This window comes from Microcebus murinus, chromosome X (genome assembly GCF_040939455.1).
Source record: "Microcebus murinus isolate Inina chromosome X, M.murinus_Inina_mat1.0, whole genome shotgun sequence".
NCBI lineage: Eukaryota > Metazoa > Chordata > Mammalia > Primates > Cheirogaleidae > Microcebus > Microcebus murinus.
Genome location: NC_134136.1, coordinates 111872604 through 111889066, shown reverse-complemented (window position 1 = coordinate 111889066; position 16463 = coordinate 111872604).

Genomic DNA, 16463 nt, shown 5'->3' with positions numbered 1-16463 from the left:
CACCAGCCATTGCCTAGGGATCTGAGCAAAGCAGACACTCACCAGCCCTCAGCATTTGCCACTACCATCTTGCCATCTTGATAGCACCACCACTGCTATCTGAATAGTACCACAGCAGCTGCCATATTCTAACCTGGGTGGAGGGAGTAGTTCTAGCCACTGCTACTGCCCAGCGGGGCACCACAAGACACTCTGGCCTCACCAGATGCGGGTGGCCCAGCTGCTGCAGCCCAAGGAGCCACTCCGCCACTGGCTGCAGGCCCACAACAAGCCTAAGCACTGGCCAAGACCACCAGACTGTCCAGGTGCCCACCAAGTACCCACACTCTGCACAGGCACCTGCCAAGGTCCTGTGACCTGTGCAGGTACTCACCAAAGTCCTGCCACCTGATTTACCACCAGCTGCAGTACTGTAATATGCCCAGTAGTCCTCCAACATCCCGGGACCCACCCAGGCACCAGCCAAGGTCATGGCACCCACCTCCATGGAGAGAGACTTGCCCAGCCCCCTGCACAAGTTTTCAACAGTGGCCTGGGGATCAACACACCAATCTCAGTGGATATCTTCCAGCACCAGCATGGACTGTGGCAATCATACGGTAATACCATGTTTCCCTGAAAATAAGACCTACCCATAAAATAAGCCCTAGCAGGATTTCTAAGCATTTGCACAATATAAGCCCTACCCTGAAAATAAGACCTACTGATGTGCATGGCTATGCAGAGTACCTGCACAACCCATGCATTTCGTTGTGGAGCGGTAAAGAAGATGAGCAGCCCTTCTCATCTGCCCCATGAGAGCTCTATTGCTCCACATGAGAGATTGGAGCCAAAGGTTCTAAAGGAAATAGAGTCCTAAGAAATTCAGAATATAATTCAGGGTTTGGAGAATTATGATGATATTCCAGAAGAAGACGACTTAACTATATTTGAATAAATGTAGATTGTTGTACCGTACTTAAAAAGAATAACACATTCCCTGAAAATAAGCCCTAGGGTTGTCCTTCTTGAGGAAAAATAAATATAAGACCCTGTCTTATTTTCAGGGAAACAGGGTAGGACAACACAGGAGAACAGCTGTGTTACAGGTTCTCAGTGCATCTGCCCCCTCCTGCCAGGTAAATCCTCTGGAGTAGGACACAAAAATGCTATCTAGAGAATTCTCCTCCTTCTCATTAAGTAGGGGATTCCTCAGAAAAGGAAAACAGCTGCACTGCAAACCTATCAGCCCTGAGCTGAAAGAAGAGACTTCAGATGAGAAGAATCCAGCAAAGGAATTCTAGCAACATGAGAAAACAGGCTAGTTTGACACACTCAAAGGAACATAATAGATGCATAGCAACAAACCTCAACCAAAAGGAAATTGTTGAAATGTCAAAAATGAAATTCAGAATATGGGTGACAAACAAGATGAATGGAATTGAAGAGAAAGTTGATAACCAACAACAAAAAAAATCAGGAATTGAAGGAAAAATATGAAAAAACTCACTAAAGAGACAACATTATAAAAAAAAATAACACAACTTATAGAAATTAAAAAGTTATTTAGGAAATTTTAAAATACAGCAGAAAGCTTCAATGGACTAGACCATGAAGAAGAATCTCAGAGCATGAAGACAAGGCTCTTGAACTAACTCAGTCAAAGATACAGGAGACAGAACAAAAAAGAATGAACAATCACTCAGATAAATATGGAACTATGTGAAACAAGCCAATATATGAATTATAGCTATCCTGGAGGGAGAAGAAAAAAAAGCAAAAAGCAAAAAAAAAAAAAAAAAAACCCCAAAAAACAAAAACCATGGAAAACATATTTGTGGAAATTATTGAGGAGAACTTTACTGGTATCACCAGAGATATAGATATCCTGATAAAAGGTGGTCATTGGATACCAGGAAGAATAATAGCAAACAGGACATCTCGAAGACCCATAGTCATCAACCTGGCCAAAGTAAAAATGAAGGAGACAATTCTACAAGTTGTAAGAAGAAAGCAGCAACTAACCTACAAAGGAAAAGCCATCAGGTTAATAGCAGACTTCAGAGTGGAAACCTTACAAACCAGAAGATATTGGGCCCCATTGTTAATATTCTTAAACAGAACAACTGCTAGTCAAGAATTTTGTATCATGTAAAACTAAGTTTCATAAATGATGAAGAAATGAAGACTTTTCCAGGCAAATAAACATGAAGGGAATTTGTTACTACTAGACCTGCCCTACAGGAAATACTCAAAGGTGTATAATACATAGATACAATAGATACCCACCAGTGTAAAAACACCCAAAAATAAAGTTTACAGCTCTTATAAAACAATAGCACAAGGTAGAAAACAAAGCAATAAGGTATGATCCAACATGATGAACAGAACAGTAGCCCACATATCAATACTAACACTCAATGTGAACAATATGAATGCAAATTTAAAAGACACATATAGACAGGATGAATGGATGAAAACACAACCCAAATATCTGCTGTCTCCAAAAAAACACATCTAACCCACAAGGACACAGAGAGACTCAATGTAAAGGAATGGAAAAAAAATATTCCACGAAAATGAAAATCATGCAGGTGTAGCCATTCTCATATCAGATAAAATAGACTTTAAATCAACAATGATAAAAAAGACAAAGAGGGACATTATATTATATATTGGTAAAGGGAACAGGCACCAAGAAGACATAACAATCCTAAATATATATGCACCTAACATAGGAACTCCCAGATTCATAAAGCAAATTCTGCAAGATCTAAGCAATGAAATAAACAGTAGCATCTTAACATCCAGGAACTGCAACACCCCACTGACAAAACTGGACAGCTCATCAAAGCAGAAAATGAATTACAAAAATGTACTTAAGGCTCTAGCACAATTGGACCTAAAAGATATTTACAAAACATTCTACCCCAAAACTACTGACTATACATTCTTCTCATAAGCACATGGAACATATTCCAAGATTGATCATATCATAGACCACAAAACAAGTCTCAGAAAACTCAAAAAAAAAAAATCAAAATCATGCCATGTATACTCTGAGACCACAGTGGAATAAAACTACAAATTAATTCCAAGAGGAATACTCAATTCTACACAAAGTCATGGAAATAAAAAAACCTGCTGCTGAACAATCGTTGGATCAAAGATAAAATTAAGATGGAAATCAAAAGAGTCCTTGAGCTGAACAACAAAGGAGACAATTTCAAAATCTGTGGGATACAGAAAGAGCGCTCGTAAGGGGAAAATCCATAGCCTTAAATGCCTTCATCAAAAAGACAAAAAGATCACAAATTAACAACCTAATGTCACATCTCAAGGAACTAGAAAAAGAAGAACAAACCAAAGTGAAATCCAGCAGAAGAAAATAAATAACAAAGCTCAGAGCAGAAATAAATCAAATAGTAACAAAAAACCCCACAAAGTATCAAGGAAACAAAAAGTTGGTTCTTTGAAAAGATAAATGGAATCTATAGACCACTAGTCAGATTAACCAGAAATAAAAACGAAGGGACTCAAATAAGCACAATTAGAAATGAAAAAGTAGACATTACAATTGATACTCCAGATATGAAAAATATCATCCATGAATACAACAAAAACCTTGACCTAGAGGAAACGGATAAATTCCTGCAAACACACAACATCCCAAGACTCAATCAGTAATAACAGAAATCCTGAACAGACCAATAATCAGCAATGAGATTGAAGCAGTAACCAGAAGGATCCATAGATGAATTCTACTAGACCTATAAATATGAACTGGTACCTATCCTACAGAAACCATTCCATAACATTGAGGAGGAAATCTTCCTCAACTCATTCTATGAAGCTAGTATCACCTTGATACCAAAGCCAGGAAAGGACACAACAAAAAAGAAAACTACAGACCAATATTGCTTATGAATATGGATGCAAAAATCATCAACAAAATACTAGTAAACTAAATTCAACAACATATCAAAAGGATAATTTACCATGATCAAGTGGGTTTCAGTCAAGGGATGCAAGGGTGATTCAATGCATACAAATTGATAAATGTGATTTCACATAAGTAAAAGCAAAAACAAAGACCATGTAATCATCTCAATAGATGCAGAAAACATTCAATAAAATCCAGCACCATTTCATGACAAAAACCCTCAAAAAAACTAGGCATAGTAGGAAACATACCCACAGCCAACATCATACTGAATGGGGAAAAGTTGAAAGCATTCCCCCTAAGAACTAGAACAAAACAAGCATACTCACTGTCATCACTTCTATTAAAGATTGTATTGGAAGTCCTATCCAGAGCAGCCAGACAAGAGAAAGAAATAAAAGGCATCCAAATCAGGAAAGGGGAGGTCAAACTGTCCCTGTTTGCTGACAATATGATCTTATATCTAGAAAACCCTAAAGACTAGACCAAATGACTCCTAGAATTAATAAATAAATTCAGCAAAGTCTCAGGTTACAAAATCAAATTAAATGTATAAAAATCAGTAGCGTTTCTATATACTAATAACAGTCAAGCTGAGAGTCAAATCAAGGACTCTATATCATTTAGATATAGAGTAGCTATACAATAGCTTCAAAGAAAATAAAATACCTGGGAATATACTTAACCAAGGAGGTGAAAGATCTATACAAGGAGAACTATAAAACACTGATGAAAGAAATCACAGATGACGGAAACAAATGGAAAAACATCCTTTGCTTATGGATTGGCAGAATCATCATTGTTAAAATTTACATTCTGCATCTAGAATCTACAAAGAACACAAAGAAACCAGCAAGGAAAAAACAAACAATCCCATTGAAAAAAGTGGGCAAAAGACATGAACAGAAGTTTTTCAAGAGAAGATAGAGAAATGGCCTAAAAATATATGAAAAAAAAAAATGCTCAGCATCACTAATCAGCAGGGAAATGTAAACTAAAACTACAATGAGATAACACCTTACCCCTATCAGAATGGCCATTATTAGAAAGTCAAGAAACAATTTAGATGCTGGCATGGATGCAGAGAGATAGGAATCCTTATATGCTGTTGGTTGTACTGCAAAATAGTACAACCTCTATAGAAAATAGTATGGAGATTCCTCAAAGAGATAAATGTAGACCTACCAATCAATGTAGGAATCTCACTGCTGGGTATCTACCCAAAAGAAAATAGTCATTTTATCAAAAGAGACCTGCACTTGAATATTTATTGCAACACAATTCACAAACACACAAATGTGGAATAACCTAAGTGCTCATCAATTCACGAATGGATTAACAAAATGTAGTACTACTCAGCCATAAAAAGGAATGAAATAATGTCATTTGTAGCAACTTGGATGGAATTGGAGACCATTATCCTAAGTGAAGTATTTTGAGAATGGAAAACCAAATACCATATGTTCATACTAATATGTGGGAACTAATTTATGGGTATGCATAGGCACAAAGAGATATAAAGGATGTTGGACACCATGAAGGGGGAAAGGAGAGGGGAGGTGTGGAATAAAAACTTACCTATTGGGTACAGTTAACATATTCTGGTGACAGACACATCAAAAGCCTTGACTTAAGCATTATACAAGGTATCTATGTAACAAAAACATTTGTAACTCCTTCACATTTTGAAACAAATAAATAAAGGCAGGAATAATAATAATAGCTAGATAACATTTGTCAAGGGCTTCCTTTGTGCTCAGCATTTTGCAATGTGAATCAACATGGATTTGTGAAAGACCTGAGGGTTTAGCTACAATGTGACTGAATTAGGTGGCATCTGATTGTTAAGGGCCTTGTTTGATGAGGTTCATAAACAGTTTCAGAGTAATTAATATCATTAATTGATTTCCGAGGATAATAAGCAACTCCTAACAAGGAACAGAAATATCCCTTGCCTTTGGGAGGTCATTACAATTATGCATCTACCCATGGAAACAAAAGACTATCCATACCCATGACCTTCAAATCAGAAAATGTTAAACACAAATGCTCACGACCACCTACCTCAAACACAGCAAAAAGCTGGTTGGAACAAAGGTCACACTCATGACATTGATCTTATTAACCTTAATCACTTATTTGAGCTCTCTACAATAGTGCTTCTCAACCTTTAATGTGCATGTAGATCATCTGAGGATGTTATTGAAATGCAGATAATGATTTAATAGGTTTGTAGTGGGGCCTAAGATTCTGTGCTTCTAACAAGTTCCTGGGTGATATGATGTTTCTGGTCCATGGACCACACGTTGAGTAATGACTCGAGTTCATTGATTCTCAGCATTGGATGTACATTAGAACCGCCTGGGAAGCTTTACAAACCACTGATGGCTAGATTTCACCCACATAAATTCTGGTTTAATGTGTCAAGAATGTGTCCCGAGCACTGGAATTTAAAAAAGTTCCCTAGGTATTTCTATTAATAATAAACAACAAAGACTGAAAACCATCATAGTTATAAATGCAAAGCTAAAGGACTAAGGGGTATCTCTGACACGTTTACAAAGTGCAGTTGAGAGGAGAAATAATTTTGTTGAATAGATGATTTTGGAAAATGGACAGACTATCACTTCTGATTAGAATAGACTACTTCTTAACAAATTTAAACAAAAATTACCAAGACATGCAAATAATATTTCATATTGCAATAGTAAATCATTCAGACTTTCTATTAATAACTTAGCAGTTAGAACTGAAAGTGTGTCCTTCAAAGATTTACATACATTATAATTATCAGTAAAAATGTTTTTCTATTTAGAAAGTAAATGTTTGCTCATTGTAGAAAATTTGAAGTCTATAACTCATAATCCCAACTCCTAGAGAAATGTAGCATTTTCATATATGTCCTTTCATATCATGAAAGGGGGTTGTTGAGTTTTATAAAACTGCAAATGTGCTGTATTTTTATTAAAAGTATCTTAAAAGTATAATTTTAATGACTACTTTCAACTACTGCTGTTCATCTAGTATTTAATTGTTTTTTATAAGACAAATGGGCATAATAGCCTTTTCTCTTGCTTGGCAGAGTGGTTCATCATTGTATATGTCACAGCAGAACTGAAATTACTGAGTTAAATAAATGTCACTAGACTACATTTCTCTCTAGTTAGGCCTCCATATGAAAATTATATGACTCTATAAATAACAGCAAATCTAAGCTATAATATAGGAATATTCATTATTAGTGTTAGTGGGTTGGGTTTTACTTTTCCTATGGACACATGAGGCTTAGACTAAAAGCACACATAGCGACTTCCTATCTTGCTTGGTTATCCAAACATTTAGTTACTAATTTAGATGTTGGAACTACTGCCAAAGAGATACATAGCAATTGCTCAAGACCTGACAGATCCTTAAAATAGCTTAAGCTAAGCCACAGAAATAGCCTTTGGAAGAAAAGGCACAATCAGCCTTCCTCTAAGTTGTATGACAGAGGAGTCTTCCTTATTGTTAGCAATAATTGAATATTAACTCTCATTATTTAGTTTGGTAAGGGGCTAAGGATAGCTTTTAAAAATCTACCCAAGCCAGAATTTTACCAGACCTACAAAGAAGTATGGTACCCATACTACAGCAATTATTCCATAACATCAAGAAGGAGGGAATCCTCCCCAACTCATTCTATGAAGCCAGTATCACCTTGATACCAAAGCCAGGGAAGGCCACAGCAAAAAAAGAAAACTACAGACTAATATCCCTTATAAATATAGATGCAAAATCCTCAATAAAATATTAGCAAACTGAATTCAACAGCACATCAAAAAAATAATCCACTATGACCAAGTGGGCTTCATCCCAGGGATGCAAAGATGGATCAATATATGTAAATCAATAAATGTGACTCACCACATAAACAGGAGGAAAAACAATGTCCATATGATCATCTCAATAGATGCAGAAAAAGCATTTGACAAAATCCAGCACCCTTTCGTGATGAAAACCTTTAACACACTAGGCATTGATGGAACATCTCTCAACATTACAAAAGCCATACATAACTAACCCACAGCCAACATCATACTGAATGGGGAAGGTTGAAAACATTCCCACTAAGAACTGGAACAAGAGTGCCCACTGTCACCACTTCTATTCAACATAATGCTGGAAGTCCTAGCCAGAGCAATCAGGCAAGAGAAAGAAAGTGTATCCAAATGTGGAAAGAGGAGGACAAAATATCACTTTTTGCTGATGATATGATCTTATTTAGAAAACTCCAAAGACTCCACCAAGAGACTCCTGGAATTGATAAATACATTCAGCAAAGTCTCAGGTTACAAAATCAATGTACACAAATCAGTAGCATTCCTATACACCAATAACAGTCAAGCTGAGAGTCAAATCAAAGACTCAATATCATTAACAATAACTACAAAGAAAATAAAATACCTATGAATATATTTAACCAAGAAGGTGATCCATGTGACCAAAAACACTTGTACCCCCATAATATTTTGAAAGAAAAAAACCTGCTTGAGTCAGGGCTAGAAGTATGCCCATTATCCAGATAGTGTTCATTGTGCCTGTTAGGTAGGGTTTCACTTATCCCCTCCAACTCCCTCCCTGAATACTTCATACACATAATCAGTCATAAGACTTTGAAAATGGTATTATAATTAGTTCCTTACTAATATTTTTATTTGGATGAGTTTAAAACTATACCTTTATTGGATCTTATGTATTCTTCCACTTTAGTGGTTATCCCAATCCTAAATTGGGTGCTTATTTTTTTTCCATTCATGTCTTTATACTTTATGTATACATACAAAAGTTATAAATGCAAATTTATTTTGCATGTTGATAAACTCTATGTAAACAGTATCATACTGTATATATTCTCTGTTACTTTTCTGATCAATATAGGTTTTTGAGTTCTTTCTCTATTGATACATGTAGCTCTAGTTCAATTAATTTTTATTGCTGTATAGCATTTCATCATATAACCATATTATTATACTATACCACAACATATTTAACCATTTTGCACTGATGAATATTAAATCTGTTTTAGTCTTTTTACTACTAAAATAATACTGTAAACATCTACTCATTTCTGTATACGAGAGTTTCATTAGGAAGTATACCTAGGATGGGAAATGCTGGGTCATAAGATAGGCAAATCATACATTTGTCATATGTTGCTAAATTTTAAGACAAAATGGTTGAGACAATTTACAATTCCTACCAGCAATAATGGAGATGTTGAATTGCTTTGCATCCTCACCAACCCATAGTATTACCAAACTTTTTATTGTTTGTATCTCTGTTAAATGTAAAATAATATCTCATAATTGTTTTACTATTCATCTTTCAGATTATTGCATTATTACTCTATTCATGGGCCAAACAATTGTTTAAGTCTGTGAATTGCTTGTTCATATTTTTGCCCATTTTTGACGTGGTTGTTTGTCTTTCTTATATTTACTTGCAGTAGCTTTTAATATAGTCCGCTAACAAATTCCTTCAGTTATATGTGTTATAAAAATCTTCTCACAGTCTGTGCCTTGTCTTACCATTTTTGTGGTGTCTTTTCATGCATATACATTTTGAATTTTAATGTGGTTAAATGTATGAGTCTTTTCCATTATGGTTTATACATTTTATGTCTTGTTTAAGAATCCCTTCCCTATCTCAAATCATAAAGAATATCAAAAATTATTTTCTTCTAGTTTTCTTCTAAAAATTTGGAAAGTTTTGTTTTTCACATTTGAATATTAAAATCTATTGAAATTATTTTTTGTGTATGGTGTGAGATATGTATACAGTTTTTTCCTATGTTGCTAATCAATTGCCTGACACCATTTATTGAATCATCTATTCTTTCCCTACTTAACTGCAAAAGTAGTTTATAGGTGGGTTCTGTTTTTGCATCTTGAGGCTCATAATATCTGGTTTCCTTGCTTTTTGTGAAATTAGGAGACCCTGCTGATCACTGCCTGAATTCATTATATTAATAATATTAGGAATCACAAATTGGTAATATTCTGACTCTATCATTCCTTCTTCATTTATTGCTGCATTTCTCCTAAAAACAGAAAAATTACTTCATCAACCATTTGGTTACTTTGCCACACAATGTGTATAGGAAAGGCAGGATAAATGCTAGGTGTTGGGTTCTTTTCCCTTATTACAAGCTTTCAAAATAAAAAGTGGTCTTCCTGGCATAGATTTTAAAATATTTAATGTGTTTTAATTATTGTTATTCTTATTGATGTCCTCCTTCTTATAATTGAATTTTTATTTTATATCAAAGCTATATTTTCAGAGTATAAAGAGTCAAATCATTTCATCATTCAAAGGTAAGAATCTTCCATTATTTTAACTAGTTTGATATCTTTAAATAACCTGCTTATTACCTTATTTATTTTCAATTCTCAGCATTATCTACTGACTTCCCCTTACTAAAGATGAGGATTTAGCTCACTTTCATCCTTTCAGCCCCCTCTACACACATATACCCATCACCTATCACCTATCATCTTCATATAGTTAAAACTTATGGCTAGTTCAATATTATTTTCATTGACCATGAAAAGACTATTCACAACTGAGCCTCATATAATGCTATGGTTAATTCTCCATTTTTGCACATTTGTTTTTACCTGGAGTTTGAAATGATGATTGCCATTGATTGCTTGCTTAATTTTCCACATTCTTAGTACCAACTCAATCTCCACTTCCCCATTAGTTGTCTAAAATTCTTCTTAACACTCTTAATGTGTCAGATGTTTGTTTTTCCCATTTCAGCATCTTGAATAAGCTCTCTGAAGTATTCAGATTGCCTCCAACCCAGTCTGCTAATAAATGACTACCATTCTGTGATATCCCCTAGTCACTAGCCTGTAAATTTTTGTGACTTTTTTAGTTGCCTCCACTGTTTCCTGGCTTTCTTATCTCCCTTTTCCATGGTTTAGTCCCTTATTCTCATCCTCTAGTCCATTTCTGAGAACAAACAAATAGGAAATAATTTTTTCTTAAACAGGGTCTCACTTTCTTGCCCAGGCTAGAGTGCAGTGGCGTCATCACAGCTCATTGCAACCTCAAACTCCTGGACTCAAGTGATCCTCCTGCCTCAGCCTGCCAAGGAGCTGGGGCTACAAGAGCACGCTATCCTGTCTGGCTAATTTTTTAATTTTTCATAGAGACAGGATCTCTCTATGTTGCTCAGGTTGGTCTGGAACTTCTGCCCTCAAGCAATCTTTCAGCCTTCCAAAGTGCTAAGATTACAGGCGTGAGCCACCACACCCAGCCCGAAATACATTTTTGAGACTTCACTTGTACAAAAATATTTTCATTCCACTCTCACATCTAGTGGATAATTGAAAATAATCTTTAGTAATCTCTTTCTCTCCATTTTCTTTGTTCTGCTTTTCTGTAATTCTTATTAATTGGATTTTAAGCCATCTGGATTGGTCCTTTGATTTTCTTATTTTTTCCATACTATATCTTTTTCTTGCTCTACTTTCTGGAAGATTTCCTCAACTTTATATTCCAAACTCTTAATTTCTTTATAGTAATTTTAATTTCCAAAAGACTTTTATTTTGTATCTGAATGTTCCTAGTACTAGCACCTTCTTCTTATTTCATGGATGAAATAGTCTCTTTTCTCTCTGAGGATATTAACAAAATTCTCTTCTTTAAAATTTTCTTCTCCTTACAAATTCAGTTCTCCCCACACACTGCTTTTTGGTTTGTATGTTTGTTTTTTTTGTTTGTTTGGCCATCTTTCAGTCTAGAAGATTTCCTCAGAAGATTGCTTTCTTTGGTTTTATCTGTTCATATTTAACATGAAGTATTCAAAAGCTGACTGGAAGCTTTGTCGGAGTAGATGGGTTTTGTTAAGTGTGGGTGACATAGTAATGTGGTGACGTGGCTGGCATATTCCCTTAGGGAACCTTTGATGTCAACATTCACAGAGAAGGATTATGCAATAAACTGCCTTGAGGGCACAAGTATGACTGTCATTGCTACAGAAACTGAGTAGAAAAAGATGGCTGGGAGTAGGGGCATCTCAAAATCAGTATATGAAAATGTTCATTTAATCTTTGATTTTTCATACAGTACTTCTGACCTAAACTGTTCCTGGTGTTCCCCAGTCCAGAAGTTCCCTGTCTTATTCTCCCCAAAGACCAACCTTGAGTTGCTACTCAAGTGTGGGCAGGACAATGAAATGCTGCACCTAGTAAGAAAGGGGATTTGGACTCTAAATGCTTCATACATAGAATCTCACCCCATCCTTCTTTCAGTCCTACCCTCACCCCAACTTCCAGGATCCACCGTTACCACCAATTCCTAAGCCTTTTGGGTGCTGCTGGGTGTATCGGTTCTCAGTGTTCCCTTCTGTCAGTTTAGGAATTAGGTTTTTCAGGTTTTCTAGGTCATTTACTGCTTTCCAGCTTCTAATTTTCATTACTGGTGTCTTATCTCCTATTGCACTTTTCCTTACAGGTTTCTATCTTTAAAGAATTCACTTTCCTGTCATTTCAGAGGAGCTTTGAAAAGGAACATAAAGGTCATACATTTCCAGATTCACAATTTCTTCTGAAGTAGGAACTCTTTGTTCTCCTCTGTCCTCTTTGTTCCTTTGTTCTCTTTGTTCAGTCATTTATCTTCAAAAACTAAAATCATATCCCCATTTTACAGATAGAACATTTTAAGGACAGAGAAATACAGTCATTTTTCCAAGATGACAGAGTTAGGGGTGGGACAGTGCATTTGTATTGAAGATAAAACCACTGCTGTAACATTATGCAGCTGTCACATTCCTACCATAAGTTACTCTATCCTGCATGCTCGTTGCTTTGCAGTTGACCTCTACCAATGCCACAGTCAAGTAATAAAAGCCAGAGTTAGTTGCTGAATACAAAATGACCTGACTAAACATTCATTCATTACTCTCTTTTGCCAAAAAAATTGGAACCAATATGGCCTAGTATTTTTCATGATAATGACTATAATTAACTAACCAAGCTGAACGAGCCTTGAAATTCATCTGAGAAAAGACTACCAGTGCCAGCTTTTGGAAACCGGAGCCATGGAAAATTTGTCAGTTGAGTCTTTTAGAGACAGGAAATAGCTGAGGCCATCTAAAATTTAATTTTTTTTTTTTAGTACCTGAAAGTAGGTCTCAAAATGAAAATGATGCTTTACTCTTTAGAAGCAGAGTTTTCTGAATCCTTATGTCTCCTAAGCGATTTACTGCTTGGATTTCTCTTAGGTCAGCAGGATGATTACCCTGGCTTAAGCCAAGTACAATTCACAATCAATTTTTGCTCAGATTCATTACTCTTGCAGCTGGCAGCCTTTATTGCATCACTATGAGTCAGACTAATATTAACGGCAGATAATGTCATAATTTGTTGATAAAACTATTCATTACTATTTTTTGCCATTTCTTTATTTATTTGGGATATAATCTGTATCACCCTTATTAAAATGTGTCAGATGTGCTGATGTTTTATACAACTCAATTGTATTCTCTTGACGTTACGGATGAAATGAATACATACCACAAAACTGGGATTACTGTATAAGAATGCCTCTGAATTAATTATACTTCTTGTTAGTATAAGTCTATTCTAAAGTGCATTAAACTGCATTTGCAGACTTTTTTCACACATTTGTTTTTATTATCTCTCATAGTTTCCTTGGGCCAGGAATTTGGGAGTGGCTCACTGAGTGGTTCTGGTTCAGGGTCTCTCAGGAGGCTGCAGCCAGATGGTGGCTGGGCCTGGGGTCATCTCAGAGGCTTCTTCAATCCTATGTCTGGTGTCTGGTGCCGTGGCTGGGAAGATGCAAATAGCTGGGCATTCCTTGGGCCTCTCTCTTTGTCTCTCAGTGGTCTTTCCACAAGATCTCTTTAGCTTGGTGGCTCTGGGTAGCTGGACTTCATACGTGGGAGCTCAGGGCTCCAAAGAAAGAGGGCAGGTGCTTTGTCACCTTTCCTAACCACTGCTCTCACTGTGCTCTATTCATTATAAGTGAGTCACCAAGGCTGGCCTGCATTCAGGGGCAGGGGAATTAGACATTGTTTTATGGGAGGAATGTCAAAGAATTTGTGAAACTTAAAATAAATTTGTATGTGGTAAAATTCACTTTTATTTTTTGGTGTATAGTCCTATAAGTTTTAACACATGCATAGGTTCTTGTGACTACCACCACTAACAGGATACAAAATAATTCCAGCAATCTAAAGAATTCCCTAGGGCTACCCTTGTGTAGTCATACATTCAGCTCACCCTTAATCCCTAGAGACCACTTATCTGTTCTCTTTCCCTATAGTTTTGCTTTTTTCAGAACGTCATACCAATAGAATCATTTAGTATGACTTCTCACTTTGCAAAATGCCTTTGAAATCCATCTGAGTTATTGGGTTTATCAATAGTCCATTCCTTTTAATTGCTGAGTAGTATTCCATGGTATAGATGTCCCAATTTATTTATCCATTCACTCACTGAAGGACATTTGGGTTGTTTCTGATTTGGTGATTATGAATAAAGCTGCTCCAAACATTTGTTTAGGGATTTTGTATGAACATAAGTTTTCATTTTTCTATGGTAAATACCTAACCACTGAACTTCTTAAATATTTTTCCCCCTCCCATCGTTCTTGCTGCCTCCTTCTCTAAAGCTCTACTCTCTGATGTGGCAGAGGAAGACAGCCACATCCCTCTGGCCATATCCTTCTATTACTGCTCATATTATCTCTATGCACAATGATCACAGTGTATCTTTCGTACCCTAATTTCTCCAGTTGATAGAATTTCTAGCAATCTATTTATTCTCTGTGGGGTTTGAGAAATGGTTGCTACACAGCTCTGTCACAGGGGCTGTTCCTGTGTAAGGTTCTGGGATGAGGGTACTGACCAGTGGTGGGTGGCGTCAGAGCTCAGGCTGACAAGGCCACAGGAGAACACCAGGCCCTCACCTCACAATATAACCAGAAAGGGACCTCGGGAGGCTCAAGAGTCAGGAAGAGCCAAATAACTACAAACAGTGATTTTGTAAATGAATGGTCCTTTTTATAGGCATTATTTTAAAAATGTGCTTATACTCTGAAGTTCAAAGATTAGAGTAACAGATTCTTCTGACAAAGGATAATTTGCTGAATAAAAAAACTTCTTAACCATCCTGCTAATGAGAGAGCCAGGTAATTCTTGGCCCAAAAGCAACCTAGATATTTACCATTGCAGACACTCATATTGAAGTTAATCATTGTTGCTGGTTTGTAGCTTTGCTTTCAGGAAGAAGGCTGCTATATTTAAATGAATCAATAAAGGATAAATATACTTGAAAAAGAGCTTATGGTTTGGTGTTCTTAGAGTGAAGATGTGGAAAAAGGAGTCCTATGAAGTGTGAGAACAGGAACTAATACCAGTGATTATCTAGATCAGCTTTTTCATTTTTTAGAAATCTGAATCTCAGAGTGATTAGTGACTTTATCCCACAGTGCTCAGTTATTTGATGGTGGAGCTAAGAGTAACCAGTTTTCAGGTCCCCCATCTCCACTTTACTATGGCGGCAGGGTCATTTAGAAAAAGTTTCTCTATGTTATTTACTTTTAATAAAATAATAATAATTAATATCTGATATTTAAAATTTTTTATTTAGAAATAATTTAAAAGTTATAGAGGAATTGCATAGATAGTACACATAACTTCCTACCTTTAGATATAAAAAAACTAACATTTTCTACATGTGTATTATAAGTGTGTGTACATGCACGCACATACACACATGTTAAAATATTTCAGGGTGAAGAGGCAGAAAGACGCTACTAAATTGAACATATGCTTCCTGAGAACAAGGAGATGCTCTTGCAAAACCATGATACAAGTATTCAATTAAGGAAATTTAATATGGAATGCAATGCTATTTATTATATAATATACAGTCCATATTTAATTTTCCCCAATTGTCACAACAATGTTTTTCTGGCAATTCTTTTTTTTCTTTCTGAAATCCAATCCAGGTTCATACATTGCACTTAGTTATCATGTTTCTCTGGCCTCCTTCAATATGGACTAGTTCTCAGCCTCTCTTTGTCTTTCATGACACGGACATTCTTAAAGAATACAGACCAGTTGTTTTGTAAAATATCTCTCAGTCTCGGTTTGTCTGATGTTTCCTCATGATTAGATTTGGTTTATGTACTCTTCTACAAGAAATACTACATAAATGGTTTCATGTCCTTAGAGCATCATATCAGGAGGCACATGATTTCACTTTGTCCAGTATTGGTAATAACACGGGTTTTTTTCTTTCCTTTAGAATTTTTAACACCTTCAAGTTTATAACAGTTCTCACATTTGGTTAAGCGAGGTCTTCCAGGTTTCCTAGCAGGATATTTTCAGCACAGCATGAAAAGCAAGAAAGTCCGTGTGGCAGGAGTTACCAAAAATCATTCTGTGACCCAAACTAGGTAGAACCTTGGCATAACTAGGGTTAGGCATGTTTTTTTTGCAGTGCCAGCCAGTGTGATTTAACCC